At 34.8% G+C, this 16136-nt stretch overlaps 1 pseudogene; it reads right to left on the reverse strand.

Moving 5' to 3' along the window:
• Positions 1-274: 274 nt before the first annotated feature.
• LOC120216304 lies at positions 275-1588 on the reverse strand (annotated as a pseudogene).
• Positions 1589-16136: the final 14548 nt, after the last annotated feature.

Raw genomic sequence — 16136 nt, forward strand, 5'->3', positions numbered from 1 at the left:
TTTAAATAGAAACTATTTTAACCCAAAATAAAATGTTAAACTTAATTTTTTTGTCATTATGCAGGTTCTGTCTTGAGAACGTTCGACATTCTAAGCTAATTTAGCAGATTCAAACAAAAAGGAAACGGCCGAGAACTTAAGGAAGCATGAAGCCGTCCAATATATGGAACACAGTTTATCATATTCACAAATTGAATTGATTAATCGAAATATACAAATAATTAATGAATAAATCACAAAAAGGGCGTCCCAAATTATCATGAAGTTGAGATAATTCATCAACTCAATAAGCCAGGGGAAAGACCCTCATGCATCATTCCATATTCTCATTGAAGAGGAATTTTGCCTTCTCTTCTGATTCATCTGAGCACTGAATGAGAATGCTTGAGCAAATTGTTAATAGGCTGGCTTCCTTGGCTTTACGCAATAGATTCTTCTCTTCTGTCACCTGCTCCATGAGTTCATTTTCCGTTTTAGTCGTCATTCAAGAAATCATGTTACATAATTATTGATAAATTAGTATGAATTAAACCTTCCCAAACTTCCCTTGTAGGGCATGTCTTTGATATCCAAACCGAAGATGGGGACGGTGATTTCCTGCTGGTTTCTTCCCTGCATGTCGATTTTCCGGCACTGCTTCTACTTCGCGTCGTCATCGTTGGGGCTCTTCCAACTGCATTCAATATGCTAGGGAGGCTTGATTCCTAGCATCATACAAACTCAAATACTTGAAACATTTGCTCTTTTGATTCCAAGTAAAATTCAGTATTTATGGCTGAGAACGTACTAAAAGAGCAGTTGCACAATGCTTTAGAACCTCCAAATTCATGCGAACATCATCCAGGCTCCTGTGTTTTGCTGCCCGAGCCCAAAGTAAGTAGCTAAGCTCGCCATCTGCTCGACAGGAAATCAGATCAGGCAACTATTTCGAACATAACAGGCTGTCATGTCTTAAAATGATATTAATTCTTACATATAACAAGTTTGATATGAATTTTGTACCTTCATATTACCAGCTTTTTTCCAAACTTCTCTGAGAGAACTCCTAAAGAATCAATGATCCCAAAAGAGACTGGAGGAGGCTACCGATGTCGGCAAACGCCTCCTTGATACGAACACAATCGAATCTCTGAATGTTATGCCCTGCCCAAATCCTACCTTCAAAAGGCTGAATATCTTGTCGGCAACGTCTCGAATGCAGGCGCATTTGCGACAGCATCTCTGGTTATCCCATCACATCGGCCGGACCTCAATGCAACAGCAGACAAGTCGTTGGGCTTGATCAGGGTACTATAGCTCTCTAGCTCAACCAGGTTCTTTGGACAAACTACAATGGCACCAACTCCAATACCCAGAACCTTGACTGGCTCTTGGGTACTGTTGTTTCTATATCGAAGAACACAATTTCTGCTGACCTTGTTGGCCTGGAATGAAGCCCTCCATCGGAATAAGTGTAAAGGTTTTGGTTGAAGTTGTTTTCTATTTGGCGACTTGATTGAGATTTGTTGAAACCATGGTATATAACTTGTTGGAAGAAGAGATTTCTTGGGGTTAGAGATGGATTGTTTGTGGTTGAAGTCAACAGATTCAGGGTTTGGGTGAAGGTTTAGGGATGGACTGCCTTAATCAAAGGGAGTTCCAGATAGTCAGGAACAGTATGAAAGGGGTTGGTTTTGCTTCATGGATGTCACCATATTCTTTAGCCGTTTTCGTGGTATATATATATATATAGAAAACACAAATTTTTAAATAAACCCAAAACTTTGAAAACTTTTATTTCAACCCCTAAACCCACGTCGGTTGTTGCCTTTTGCCGTAGACGAAGCTCCACCCGACATCCCCTCCCCCCGGCGGCCAAAACCCCCATGAAATCGTGATCGATCGGCGATGAATCTACGTTTTATACCCACGAACCCTAGGATGAAAATCGAAATTCCATGTGATTTCGACGGCCAATCGACGAAAATTACGACAACATATGAGTGAGTACGAGGATGGTAGGGACTATGTTGGTGGAGTGGTCATGGCCGGAAAGGGCAGCGACGTCGGATTAATGTTAGGATTTGGGATTTTGGGACTATTTTAATATAAGAAAAGTTAAGTGTTTTTTTTTATAAATATCATAATGTTTTTAATATTTTAAAATAAATAAATTTCAAAATCATCAGATTGTGACACGTGTTACTTAACATGGAAAATTAACGACGTAGACAGCCCGTGCACCTAATGTAACGTTTGTAACATTAGACACCTGGATGAGTCAAAAAATAGTTTAGACATATTTAGGAAAAACAATATAGTTTGGGTACTTATTTAGGTATTAAGCCTTCATTTAATATAATCTTAAAATTTTATTATAAATGTATCTCTTTCATACCTACATTAAAGAAAACAAATGTTAATATTACTGATATTGTATCATTAAACAATGTCATTCCAATTATATAATTAGTGCTACACTATATTAACTCAATAATAATAATCCTATGCATAATTAGTATCACACCACGTTCCTTCTTTCTTTTTTGTTTTGAATATGTAGAGCTAATCTTTATTGATGTGAACAAATACAAAACATTTCAATCAAAGAGAAAGGAAACATTTGTAAACTAAAAAAAGAAAATAAAAGTTGAAATGGAATAGAAAAACTCAAAATCCTTCTCTTTTTTTCTCTCTTCTAAAATATTATAAGACACATCATTCACCAATGGTCTATCCATTATAGAATACAACACTTGGAGATAACGATGAGGGCATCCCCTTCGACTTAATGAACCGAAAATCCAAATCCTTTGATAAAGTCAACGCTTGTTCGCAAGCAATTGTCTTGTCCTCGACGTTCAATATGAAGGAATTTGGGTAAATGCTCACTGCCATAAGAAGTCCGTTTGGATTGCTTAAAATAATTCAGAGAATGGTTGTAGAGTTTAGAGTATATTAGTTATCCCATTGTAACATAAACATAAAGAGCTAAAGAAAAAAAATCAAAGAAGTAGTTTGAGAGAGAGCAAGAACTCAAAAAGAAAAGAGCATGAAGCTCACCTCTACTGACGCCAGAGTGATAGTAATAGTAAAAAGGAGCCGATGAGAGGAAGAGAATCAGTGACGATAGCCAGTGAGAGGTGGATATGTCCATGGATGGGTGAAGATGATGAGTTGCTTAGGTCTAGGATAAAGAATTTGGGAAAAAAAAAAAAAAAGAACTCGTCAAAAGTAGGAAAATGTTCGGTAAGTTGTTTTACCGTGTTCACATCCTTCTACCCATCGACTGTAATTGGTTTTCCCAACCAAACTCGAGTGGAAAGTATTTTCTAGAAAGTTAAATACTTCAAACAAATGGGCCCTAAATTATCATTAGCACATAGCTAATCATTATTCCTTAATCGGTAAACTTACCATTTTACAATGTCCTTCAATAATAGTTTAATTTTCTTATAAGTAATTCCATCAAATTAATATGGTGATTGAAGATAGTATGATTATTTCCTTGTAAATGATCTTCAAGAAGAATAACAAACTTGACTATAAAAGGACGATCGTTTGAAAGATGTTATACATCTTGAGTATTAAACCTTACTTCTTGCAATCTACTTAGAAACATTTCCTAGAGTGTTCTTTGAGTTTAGATCTTTGATCTCTTCTCATTTCATTAAGTGTTTAAACATTAAAGGTTTAATTATCTAATTTGTTTCTGACAACAAGTTGGTAGAAACTTTGTAAAGTAGGAGCAAAAGAACTGTATTATTCGTGAACCAGTACATGGTTACAACGTAAATATCAAATACATCAGCCTTAACAGACTGAAACAACCCTAACTGTAACCAACCACTCTAACAGCTAAAGCCATTTTACACAAATGTATACAATCTAGATTGTAGGAAAGCGGATTAATATACGGCGTTACCGGATACATTAAAAGATTTGACAAATTCGGTTTAGCGCTACCGGAAATATCGAGTAATAATAATAGGTGGAAATCATGAAGAAATATTAAAAAATTTGGCAACCGGAAAACTTAGCTTGTCGGTTTGTATCGATACTTTATAAAAATATATTGATTCATAACAATATAACAGGTAAAAAAAATGACAAAAACGGTCTATAAATGACAAAACAGGTAAAGCGCTACTGAATATATTGAAAGTGTCGATACTTTATAAAAATGTACGATCCATAACAATATAACAGGTAAAAAAAATGACAAAACGGTCTATAAATGACCAAAACAGGTAAAGCGCTACCGGATATATTGAAAGTGTCGATACTTTATAAAAATGTATCGATCCATAACAATATAACAGGTAAAAAAAATGACAAAAACCGATCTATAAATGACAAAACAGGTAAAGCGCTACCGGATATATTGAAAGTGTCGATACTTTATAAAAATGTATCGATCCATAACAATATAACAGGTAAAAAAAATGACAAAACCGGTCTATAAATGACAAAACAGGTAAAGCACTACCGGATATGTTGATAGTGTCGATATTTTATTATAAGTATCGACACTTTTGGAATTTAAAAGAGAAGAAGTTATAGCTTTAATAAAGTGTCGATACTTTATAAAACTGTATCGATCCATAACAATATAACAGGTAAAAATATGACAAAACCGGTCTCGAAATGACAACGGTAAAGAGCTACCATATATGTTGAAAGTGTCGATATTTTATTATAAGTATCAACACTTTTGGAATTTAAAAGAAAAGAAGTTATAGCGCCAATAAATGTCGATACTTTATAAAAATGTATCGATCCATAACAATATAACATGTAAAAATATGACAAAATCGCTCTCGAAATGACAAAACCGATAGTAAAAAAATGTGCTTGTGTGGTCATTTTTATTTTAGAATTTTCATTTTAAAATACAAAAAGTTGGATATTTTAAGCAAAACCTAGTAAGGAACGAACAAAAACTTTGTAATAACAAAAGAATAACATTAGGAAACCCACCATGTTATCAGTTTCTCAAAGAACAAAAACCCATAAACAGGTAAACTTATAATGTAACCGGTAAAAATATACTGGTTAATTAGAAAATAGGTTTACATTATGTATCGACACTCTTTAAATATGTGTCAATACTTTTTTCCCAAAATGAAAGCACAACGAGGTGCAAGTATAAAGTGTCGATACATTTAAAATTGTATCAATCCCAAAAGCATCAAAACCGATAATTATAATGTAATAGGTAAATTTGTAATGTTACTGGTTTAAATATACCTGTTTAGTTAGAAAATAGGTCAATATAAGCGTTACCTATTACATTATATAAGCGCTACATAATATATTATTGTACTTGATAATATTTTCGGTTAAATGATATAATATAACCGGACTAAATTTTAACCGATCACGCCAATTTTTAGGTGCCGCACAACAGAAGTTACAATCTTAACATTCTCTCTACTCTTCTCCTCTTCCCCAAAAAACTGCACATGGACTTTCAACCTAAACTATTCAAAGGAGGTTTTTGACAAGGAACCCGTCAGCCACCTGGTGACTTGCTGGCACATAATTCACAATAAGATGCTTAGTTGCCATCTTTTCATGGACAAAGTGAGCATCAAGGTCAACATGTTTTTCCTTTGCATGATAAATCGAGTTACTATTCATAGCCACTACACCACTGTTGTCACACCAAACTACATGATCACCTTGTTGTTCAATTCTCATGTCAGGCAGAAGAGTATAAATCCACGAAACCTCAGTCGTTGCATCTGCCACACTCCTATATTCAGCTTCTATGGTGGATCGATAAATAGACTTATGTTTCTTCGAAGTCCACGAGACAAGGCTGTCATTGGCAAACACACAACTACTAGAGATAGGCCTCCTATCATCTGGACTACCTCCCTAATCCGCATCCACAAACGCTATCACCTTCACCTTCGCGTCTCTAGGAACATGACCAAGAATACTTCAAAGTAACTACTAGAAAACACAATATTCTCCTGACAGTAAGCATATGGCCTTGACGAGGTGCATGTATATACTGTGCAACCTTATTCACGCTAAAGGTAATATTGGGTCGTGTGTGGCAAGCATATAACAAAGAACCCACTATATTGCGATACTCACGAGCATCATCCAATAGATCTCCAGCATCCTGAGCCAGTTAGACATATCATAGGAGCAAGGCTGGGTTAGGGCGATCTATCTTAGCTCTCATTAGCAGTTCAAGAATGAACTTTGTTGGCTAAGAACAAGATATCACCCACCTTTTACTCAAGACCAAACAAATATCCTAGTTCAATATTGCGATACTCACGAGCATCACCAATAGATCTCCAGCATCCTGAGCCAGTTTAGACACTATCATAGGAGTCAAGGCTGGGTTAGGGCGATCTATCTTAGCTCTCATTAGCAGTTCAAGAATGAACTTTTGTTGGCTAAGAACAAGATATTCACCCACCTTTTTACCTCAAGACCTAAACAAATATCCTAGTTCACCCAGATCTTTCATAGAAAAATCAACATCAAAAGATTTAACCACATGTTCGATCTCCTTGTTCAAAGTCTCAGTCAAGATAATGTTATCCATATCAGCATAAACATATGCTCTCTAGTATTGTTTCGAACAAATAAAGATGAGTCTACCCTAGACTCCCTGAACCCTAGCTGAACCAAGTATTTTCAATATCTCGTGCCAATTCCTTGGTGCTTGACATATGTCATACAATGCCTTGTTTAACCTACACTAGCTGACTAGTATCTTCAGCTTATTGTTCAAACCGAGGTGGTTGTTGCATGAAAACCTACTCATCGAGCTCTCCATTCAAGAATGCGTTGTCGCAACTGTCATTGTCTTGCCACAGCTAGAGATAACACAACATTAAGAGTAGTGTAACCACTAGGTTGAACGTCTCATTAAAGTCTTGGCCATGTATCTAAGAATACCTTTGGACACTAACCAAACTTTATATCGATGCACTGACCCATCTAGATTATTTTTAGTTTAAATATCCACTTACCCAACAACCGTCCTTCCTGCAGGTAGCTTCACTACTCCATGTGTTTTTTCTCTAGTTCTCCTAATTTAGCATGGACAACAACTCACCAATTAGAAGACCGAAGAGCAACATGAACATTGGTTGGTTCTATTGTATCACTGGTCACCATATAAGTTTTGGTTTAAAAACATCGCGTGTTAACATAGGATGTCTATTCACAACTAAACTCATAGGAACAGTAGCAGGAACTAATTCTATACCACGGATCATCTACAGACGCAGTTCATTTTGTTGTCCACCTGAAGTATATAGGACCTGCAGATCCTTCATTTGATGATGACTTCAAGTCATCAACATTTCCTACATTGCCTCGAGAAGGAAACTCCAACATGTCATTCATACACTGTTGGGATTTACGTTGAAGCTCAATGATCAACCGAATGATTTGCCAAGAGTGGGTGAATTGGTTTTGAGTTTAGGAAGTAAGAAGAAAAAAGAGATAGACAATTTGCACAAGGATTTATAGTGGTTCGACTTCTCAGTCAAGTATACATCCACTACCTTAGCTCTTCACTAAAGATTTTTTAACAAATTCATTAATTTGTTCTTTCTTTTTACATGATCAAGAGATAACTGTCGACACCTCTTTTCGTCCCGACATTATTATTTTTATTATTATTATTATTACCATTATTACTATTATTATTACTTTTATTAATTTGTGCATGCTGTTACAACAGCCTAATCGGACCAAAAAATTAAAGTCGTCCCAAAACCCATTACACAACCCAGCCTACTAATCAGACACAGGCCCAAACAAAACCAAACCCCCAAAAAAACCTTAACTCTCTTTTTCCCTGGAGACGCACGATCACAACCGTTGGATATCTAAGAGAGATCCAACGGCTTAGATTAATCACGAACTAGGGTTTTACCCTTAGCTCCAGCACCATTCTTCATGGATCGTCGTATCTGGACCCCATCTAACAGTCCAGATCACTTCTGACTAGGTCTGCACCATAACCCTGCCACCGTCGGTTCCACCAACCACGCGCCAATAGCTCCAATACACCACTCCATTTCCATCCGCGCAAGACAACTCTACAACAAGCAACCACAAATAGCTAGACAATAATGATTTCATTTTAGTGAAAAGAAAAAAGAAAAAACTTGTAATATCAAGGGTTATAAAAGCTGAATACTGTTGTAAAGAAAAAGGGTTTCCCTTTTTTCGGTTTTCCAGAAAGTAATACAAGCAAAAAAAAAAACAAGAGAAAATTTCAAGGTATTTTTTCATTATTATTTTTCAGTTTCGAATAAAAAACAAAAGAACAAAGCTTATTTTACGAAACAAAATAGAAACGAGGAAGAGATCTAGAGATGGGTACCTGAGGGGGAAGTTGAATCGTACAATCAGTTCATCTTCCACGGTGGCCGAAGATGGCAAAAAATCAAAGCTTTGAAAGGGCTTTTTGGGGTCTTTAGGGAGCTTTTAGGTGGTTTAGGCCTTAGGTTCGTGTCTAGGGGTGTAGATCTAAGCGCTAAGGGATTTTTGGGATGATTTAGGTGTTCCAACCACCGTGTGTGGCGTTCGGAACGGCGGTCGAACGGTGGTCACAGTTTTGGTGAGGCGACCGATAATAGGTCGGCCGAGGGAAGAAGAAAAAAGGGAGAGAGTTTGATATTTTTTTAAGGTTTCAATTAAAATGAAAACAATGGAGAAAAATAGGATATATAGGTGGACTTTAGGGGAAAATCACTCTTAGTTCCTCCTAACTCTCACGTGTTTTTGCATGTTAGTCATCTATAGGGACTGAACTTGCTATTTGTCAATTTTTGTGCATGCTTTATATTTTTTGGATTATTTGTTGTTAGTCCCCCATAGTTTTACGTGTTTTGCATGTTGGTCACCTGTAGGTACTGAAATGTTATTACCCGTTTCTTATGCATGTTGTTTATTTTGGGTTATTACTATTTAGTCCCCCTTATTTAGGCGTGTTTTTACATTTGGTCATGTGTAGTGATGATTTAATTTTTTTAAATCTTTCTAGATTGATTTAGTAATTTACCCATTTTTCTTTAAAATATGGTTAGGCTTATAAAAAGGAATAATTATGAAATGGTCCCTATAGTTTCAGTATGTTTGTATTTTGGCTTTCGATCTGTTTTTATTTATTTTAACCATGAAATTTTATTTTATTTTATTCTAGTACCCATGTTTTATGTATTTTTATTCTTTTTAATTTTAGCACTTAATATTAAAAATGTTTATTTTAGTCACTTTTGCATTTTATTTTGTTTTAATTTTTGACATGATGATTTGTTTGTTTTTATTTTAGTCCTATTTGCATGTTGTTTTTTCAATTTTTGCATGTTGCTTTTATGTTATTTCATTTTAGTCCCTGATTAGTTTTGTTATCTATTAATTTTCATGATACTCTTATAAGCATTTCTTGACTCTAATCAAAATAATTTGACTAAGGGCAATATTCGTTCATTTTAATATTTCCGTAAAGTGGCTGTCTTAACGTATAAGAAAGTTACATTCGATAATTTTAAAATGAAAGTTTATCACATTTAGTGACACGAATTAAATTGAATCCATTTTAAAATTTGGGGATTGAGAAAAAGACTTTGTTCTTTTAATTAAGTTCACCGAGAAAAGACTGTTAGATCGGATCTAAGGTCTTGTCTCGATGTATTTAAATAATTGAGCACCCTTATTCTCATTAAATGTTTGTAAAATAAATAATTAACTGCACTTGTTTGATGAATGCTTTTAATTTGTTTATTTTTGCATGTATTTTTCAATGGGATTTCAAAATAATAACACTCAAATTAATACATTTTCATTTCGGTTGGAGTAATAATGATTGCTTAAAGGCATGAGAGGTCATTATTCTCGATTGGAAATAATTAGATATTATAATTTTCTCTCGAATCAATATTGAATTTTAAGACTAAATAGTGATATCTCTTCGTTTCGATTGGAGTAATAAATGACTGCTTTAAGGCATGAGAGGTCATTTATTCTCAATTGGAAATAATTATATATTATGGTTTTCTCTCGAATCAACATTGAGTTTTTAAGACAAAATATTGATATCTCTTCATTTCGATTGGAGTAATAAATGACTGCTTTAAGGAATGAGAGGTCATTTATTCTCGATTGGAATTAATTATATATTATGGTTTTCTCTCGAATCAACATTGAGTTTTTTAAGACAAAATAGTGATATCTCTTCATTTCGATTGGAGTAATAAATGACTGCTTTAAGGCATGAGAGGTCATTTATTCTCGATTGGAAATAATTAGATATTATTATTTTCTTTCTTAAAATTATTTTGTGTTATTATTTTGAATTAATAATGAACTTTATGATGTAATTATAATATTTTCTTATTTTGATTAGAGTAAGAATCGACTACTTTAAGGCATGAGAGGTTGATTCTTCTCGATAGGAAATAATTAAATATTATTGTGTTTCGTACTAAAATTCACATAATATTATGAGTATGTAATCTTAATTAAATTGTTGTTTTAATTAAAATGAATATTTTTTAAATGACAAATACACGTTGGGTGGTCCCAATCACACCCTAATCAAAGGTTGGTGGCGACTCCTCGAATCACGTTTTATTATTAATCGGTCATCAAATTATTCAAAATGGAGGCCCTCTTTTAAATCTCATTTCGACAATAACCTTTACAACTCCCTTGCTTTTCAAAGGCTTAGCTAGAACCAGTCCCCTTTTACAATGGTAAAAAGATGTAAACAAGAAAACCTCACAAGGTATGATGTTTACAAGAAAATCAAGCTCACAAGAAAACAATTGAAAGATTTACAATGAGCTCAGAAACACAAATATTTACAAGAGAAAGGAAAATAATAATAAAAGCTCTTCTCTTGTGTTTGATTTCTTGGATAGGTGTTCTAACCCTTCTTCAAGTGTCCTCAACTTGTTTTTATATGTTGGAATGAGTTTATGGTTGTTTATAGCCATTGGGGATAATTTTTCTGTAAAATAAAACTGCCCAGGATAGGGAGTATCAGTACTTCTTTAATGAGTACCTGTACTACCTTTGTAATATTTAAATAAAGTAGATGTTACTAGCTGTTGGGTTTGACCAGTATTAATATTGTGCTCATGGTATCGATACTACTATGTAAAGTAGTATCGGTACTCCTTTGAGTATCGATACCTATTTTGCATTATGGAATTTGAGCAATTTAGAAAACAACTGGTAGTATCTATACTACCTTGAGAGTATTGATACTTCTCTTACCTTTGGTATCGTTACCACGTTAATATTATCGATATTATTCATCCAGTATCGATACTGTAAAAACAGTATCGGTACTACATACTCAGAAAAGCATTTTGTGTTCAAATTCTATTTTAATGGACTTTGAATTATTTTTAAAAAATTTGAACAAATTCAATCAATTCCAAAACATTTTTGCTTTATTATGTTATATCAAAATATTATAAAACATGGTTCAACATACACCCCTGAGAACAATAAAGAACTATGTTATTTATTAACTTCTGTCTGAAACTTGCGAGGATCAACAACAATTTCTATTGCTTGAGATGTTTACGACTACATGACACACACCATTAGTCTGTGAATTCTTACTAAAACCTGCAAAAGGAAACACCGGTTTGTCAAACACTACATGTCTAGACACATAAACACTTCCACTCGGAGCAAAGGCACGTGTATCCTCTATGCTGAGAACTGTACCCCAAAAACGTATACCCTTGTGAGTGAAATTCAAGCTTACGCCTTTGAAATGGCCTCAAGCGAGAAAAGTATTAACAATTAAATAACTTTTCACTCGGGTAAATGCCTCACAACACCTTTTTTGGCAACCAATTGATGACATACACGATTGTCATGGCTATATAAAACCAATAGTTCACTATAATCTGGCTTCTTACCAAATAACTTTTCAAATGGGGCAACGCCTCACAACACCTTTGCTGGCAACCGATTGATGACATACACAACTGTCATGGCTACATAAAACCAATAGTTCATAGGCATAAACTTCTGAGGCAACAACACCAAAGCCAACTCTATTATATGTTGATTTCCTTTCCATCGCACCATTCTGTTCTGAGGTATGGAGCAGGTAAGACGATGCATGATGCCTACTTTGAGCAGCACTAGGGACAGACTTCTATACCCTCAGTTACTTTGCACAACTTTTATAGTTACCCAAACTGATTCAAGACCATCTGTTGAAATAAGTTAAATACCGAAACTGATTGGGACTTATTTTAAAGAAAAAATCCAGGTGTGCCTTGAAAACTCATCCACAAAGGTCAAATAATACTGAAACCCTTTCGATGCAACATGAGCATTCCCCTAAAGATCTGTGTACACTAACTGAAAAGGTTAACTATATACAATACTCGAAGATTCAAACGAAAGTTTATGACTCTTGCCAATACAACAAGCTTCACACTTCTCATTGATATGGTTTTAAAATTTTACATTTATTGATGTACATACATCTACAACCGTATTATAGGTGGCATGACCTAATGGTCGATGCCAAATTTCATACAAATTGAAACTACTAGAGTGAACAACATTGTCTTTGGAATTTTTACAAACACTTGATACACCAGTCTCAGAAAACACACATATGCCATTCTCAATACGCCCTTGAAGCAAAACTTCACCTATGGAGCTATCAGAAACGCAACAACAATGTGCTCTAAACTCAAAGTATACTCCATTTTCCCTACCAAACTTGGACACTGATAATAAGGTATTCGTTATTCCAGGAACATGGAAAAGGTCATTCAAAAATAGATTACGAGAACGAGATATGTAGTGAGAAGGTAACACTACACTACCAATCATATCAACATCCAAAGAAATAACATTACCAACAGTAAGCATACCTGACCAATATTGTTTAGCTCTTTGTGTACTGCTTCCAGGTTCAAGTGTCACATGATGTGTGTTAGGGTATGCCCAAAGACCAATCATATGATAATTGTATTGACATATTTTCTTTACCGTATTTATTGAATAAAGGCATTACCATTATTTTCTTTTGTTATATTTATGTGCATTAAATAAACTAAAAGATAATGTTCATATAATAATATGATTATTATTAAAAATCCTTAGTCAAGTTTTATTATGGGCATGGACAATAATGATACGCTTTAGACTAACATGTTATTGATTGATGATAATGAGTTGCCATTGACATAGAGATGTCAAAGTTGATGCATGAATATTGTTAGAGAATAATGTATTAGATTGATCCGCTATGGGCATATGTCTTGGATTATTATGTGACGGTCATGATATTACTCGTAGTGACAACTATATGTATGATCCTTAGACTTGAGATCATTATTATCTCAACATATTGTTGTATTTTTGATATAGTTAAACGTACTCTGTAACTGGTTGCACTATAAAGACTAAAATTGAATATATCACGATATATATAGTGGGGTATGAATGATCGAGATATGATTTGTCCTTCCTACATAATAGGAAATATATCACAAGCCACTTGATTGAGTGAGACTAGAATTGCATGGCCATGCTCAAATAAGTTGATATGAGATACCATTAATTATTCGTTTATTATAGTCTACTTTAGAAGCTAAGAAATAATAGATGAGCTATATAAGTATGACTATTCCAAGACTTGCATCTATTCTAGATATAAAGGACAAAAGGATATAATATATTAAAAGAGTTAGTCACGAACATGTTATGTCGAATCATGACTTCCTGTAACTTAGGTAACAATGATATATTGCTAGATGTCACTCATTGTTTGTAATATTAGAATGGTTCTAATTATTACTACTAATGTTACAGAAACCTACAGGGTCACACCTAATGGTTGAAAATAGTAATTTATAAATGTGTTACATATGTACCATATTATTGTACATAAATAAAAATCTGTGGTTAATATTAATATATATATATATATGCGCGTGTAATTTTAATTACATATTAAAATATCAAATTTAATTAAAAGAATATAATTAGGGTAATTATATTACTTATTAAATTTGAATTGAAACCCTAATAGCTAGGGCGACACATATAAAAGGGATATGTTAGTCTAGCAGTCGTTTTACCCCTTATGAAATTTTGAAATTCCTCAAAATTGTTTTGAGAAAGAAATTGCTCTCAACTACTTTTCAACCGGGTTAACTGAGTAGAGGCCGAGATGATTTTTCGTGGAGGCTAGGATTCGAATCGTTCGTGAGATCATGAGTCGTTGTTGTATTGCTGCTATTCAAGGAACCCAAGGCGAGAAAAAGTATTCCTTCTTCCCGATTTCAGTTTTATCGTACATGGATCGCTGGTGAGACTGTCGAGTTTGTTTTCGTTGTGCCATGGGGTGCTTCGACGGTCCCAACAGTGTGGCACCCGAATCCACTACCCATTGCTCCAGATCAAGAGTAGAAACAATATTTACCAGCGGTGAAACATCAGATTGAACTATTAACTTCAAATTGTTACCACAATGGTCACAGCCAAAATCTTCCAACACTGTGTACTGAGCACTAGCTGACTCCTGTTTGGAATAGCTATCACCATCAACACCCACAAAATCCTTATCAAACCTATACCAGCATCTACTAACCAAGTGCCTTAGTTTTCCACACTGCTGACACTGAACACGTGGCCTGCCCCTTCCTCGTCTAGTAGAACGTCCTCCAGTAGCACGAGAGGAACATGATGAAATTGCTAACCATTATTCGTAGAATTATTGCTAACAGTACTCTGAGCAACATGTGCACTTGCCACAAGAACCTCTTCTTGAGCAGAAAAGCATGCCAGTTGGGTCTCAGCATCAATCAACATATGATAAACTTTCTCAAGTGGAAGCGAATCACCACTATATGTAATAACCTCCATAAACGACCGATAGTCCCTTGGTAAACCCTTAAAAATACTTGCAATATGTTCTACAACTGAAACATAACTTTCACAGGATGTAAGAGCGTCATACATCTGTTTAACCTTAGTGAAGAACTCTCATGCTATCATCACCCTTCTTGAGGGACTGCAACTTATAGTGTAAATTCATGACCGAGGTTGCAGACCTATTTGCAAAGAATTGAAGGATGGTTTTCCACACAGCAGTGGCTGTCTGGGCAACAACGAATTAAGGTAAAAAATAGTCATTGATCGTGGACAACAACCAAGAAGTAACCGTGCTATCTTGGGCAAAAAGATCCTCATAGTCTTCGTTCGGAATCATAACACCACCATCATTTGCAATCATCTCCGGTGGAGGCTGCATCGCACCGGTTAACAAACGTTCCAGACGATGACTTCTCACTTTGAGAAGAACCTGTTGCTTCCATAATAGGAAGTTAATCTGATCAAGCACCATATTTTCATGCTTGTTGGTGAACATCTTGACACTTCTTGATTGGGTTTCAACACAGAGAGCACCATCCGGAGTAAGAGACATGACGCGAAGCAACGAAATTTATGCAGCAAGCACAAGAACACTTCCCTCAGAACCTCCAGCGATTGATACCATGATGAGAAGTTGGTGGAAACTTTGTAAAGTAGGAGGAAAAGAACTTGTATTATTCATGAACCAGTACATGGTTATATATCAAATACAGCAACCTTAACAGACTGAAGAAACTACCCTAACAACCCTAATTGTAACGAACCACTCTAACAGCTAAAGCCGTTTTACACAAGTATATACAATCTCAATAGTTTCGTACGAGAGTTTGCCTATAATATTGTGAGTTTGTGATCGAGTTTAAAGCACTGCTTATACTAGTTAATCGATATATAGTATATTATTCACTAATTTTCACTCCACAAAAATGAGATTATTTGATATGAATCGCGTTAACAATTTACAAGTTGACAATGACCACTGCTCACTTAACAAGTATCAAGAAAAATGCATCAACAATAATGATTTGAAGATGAGAAAATATGAACCCCGAAAAATATAATTCTAATACAATTTAAGTCTATTCAGAAAAATAACATAATTCAAATTTGAAAAAATTTGAACTTGTAATTATTTAAATCCAACACTAATCAAAACCAGAAAAAAGAAACTAACATGATTGGTTCAAGTGGTAAGCATTTTGATACCGCTTAAGCAAAATATTGAGGTCGAGTCCTTGCGTGTGCAA

The sequence above is a fragment of the Hibiscus syriacus genome, unplaced genomic scaffold (genome assembly GCF_006381635.1).
Source record: "Hibiscus syriacus cultivar Baekdansim isolate YM2019G1 unplaced genomic scaffold, ASM638163v2 tig00110160_pilon, whole genome shotgun sequence".
Classification (NCBI taxonomy): Eukaryota; Viridiplantae; Streptophyta; class Magnoliopsida; order Malvales; family Malvaceae; genus Hibiscus; species Hibiscus syriacus.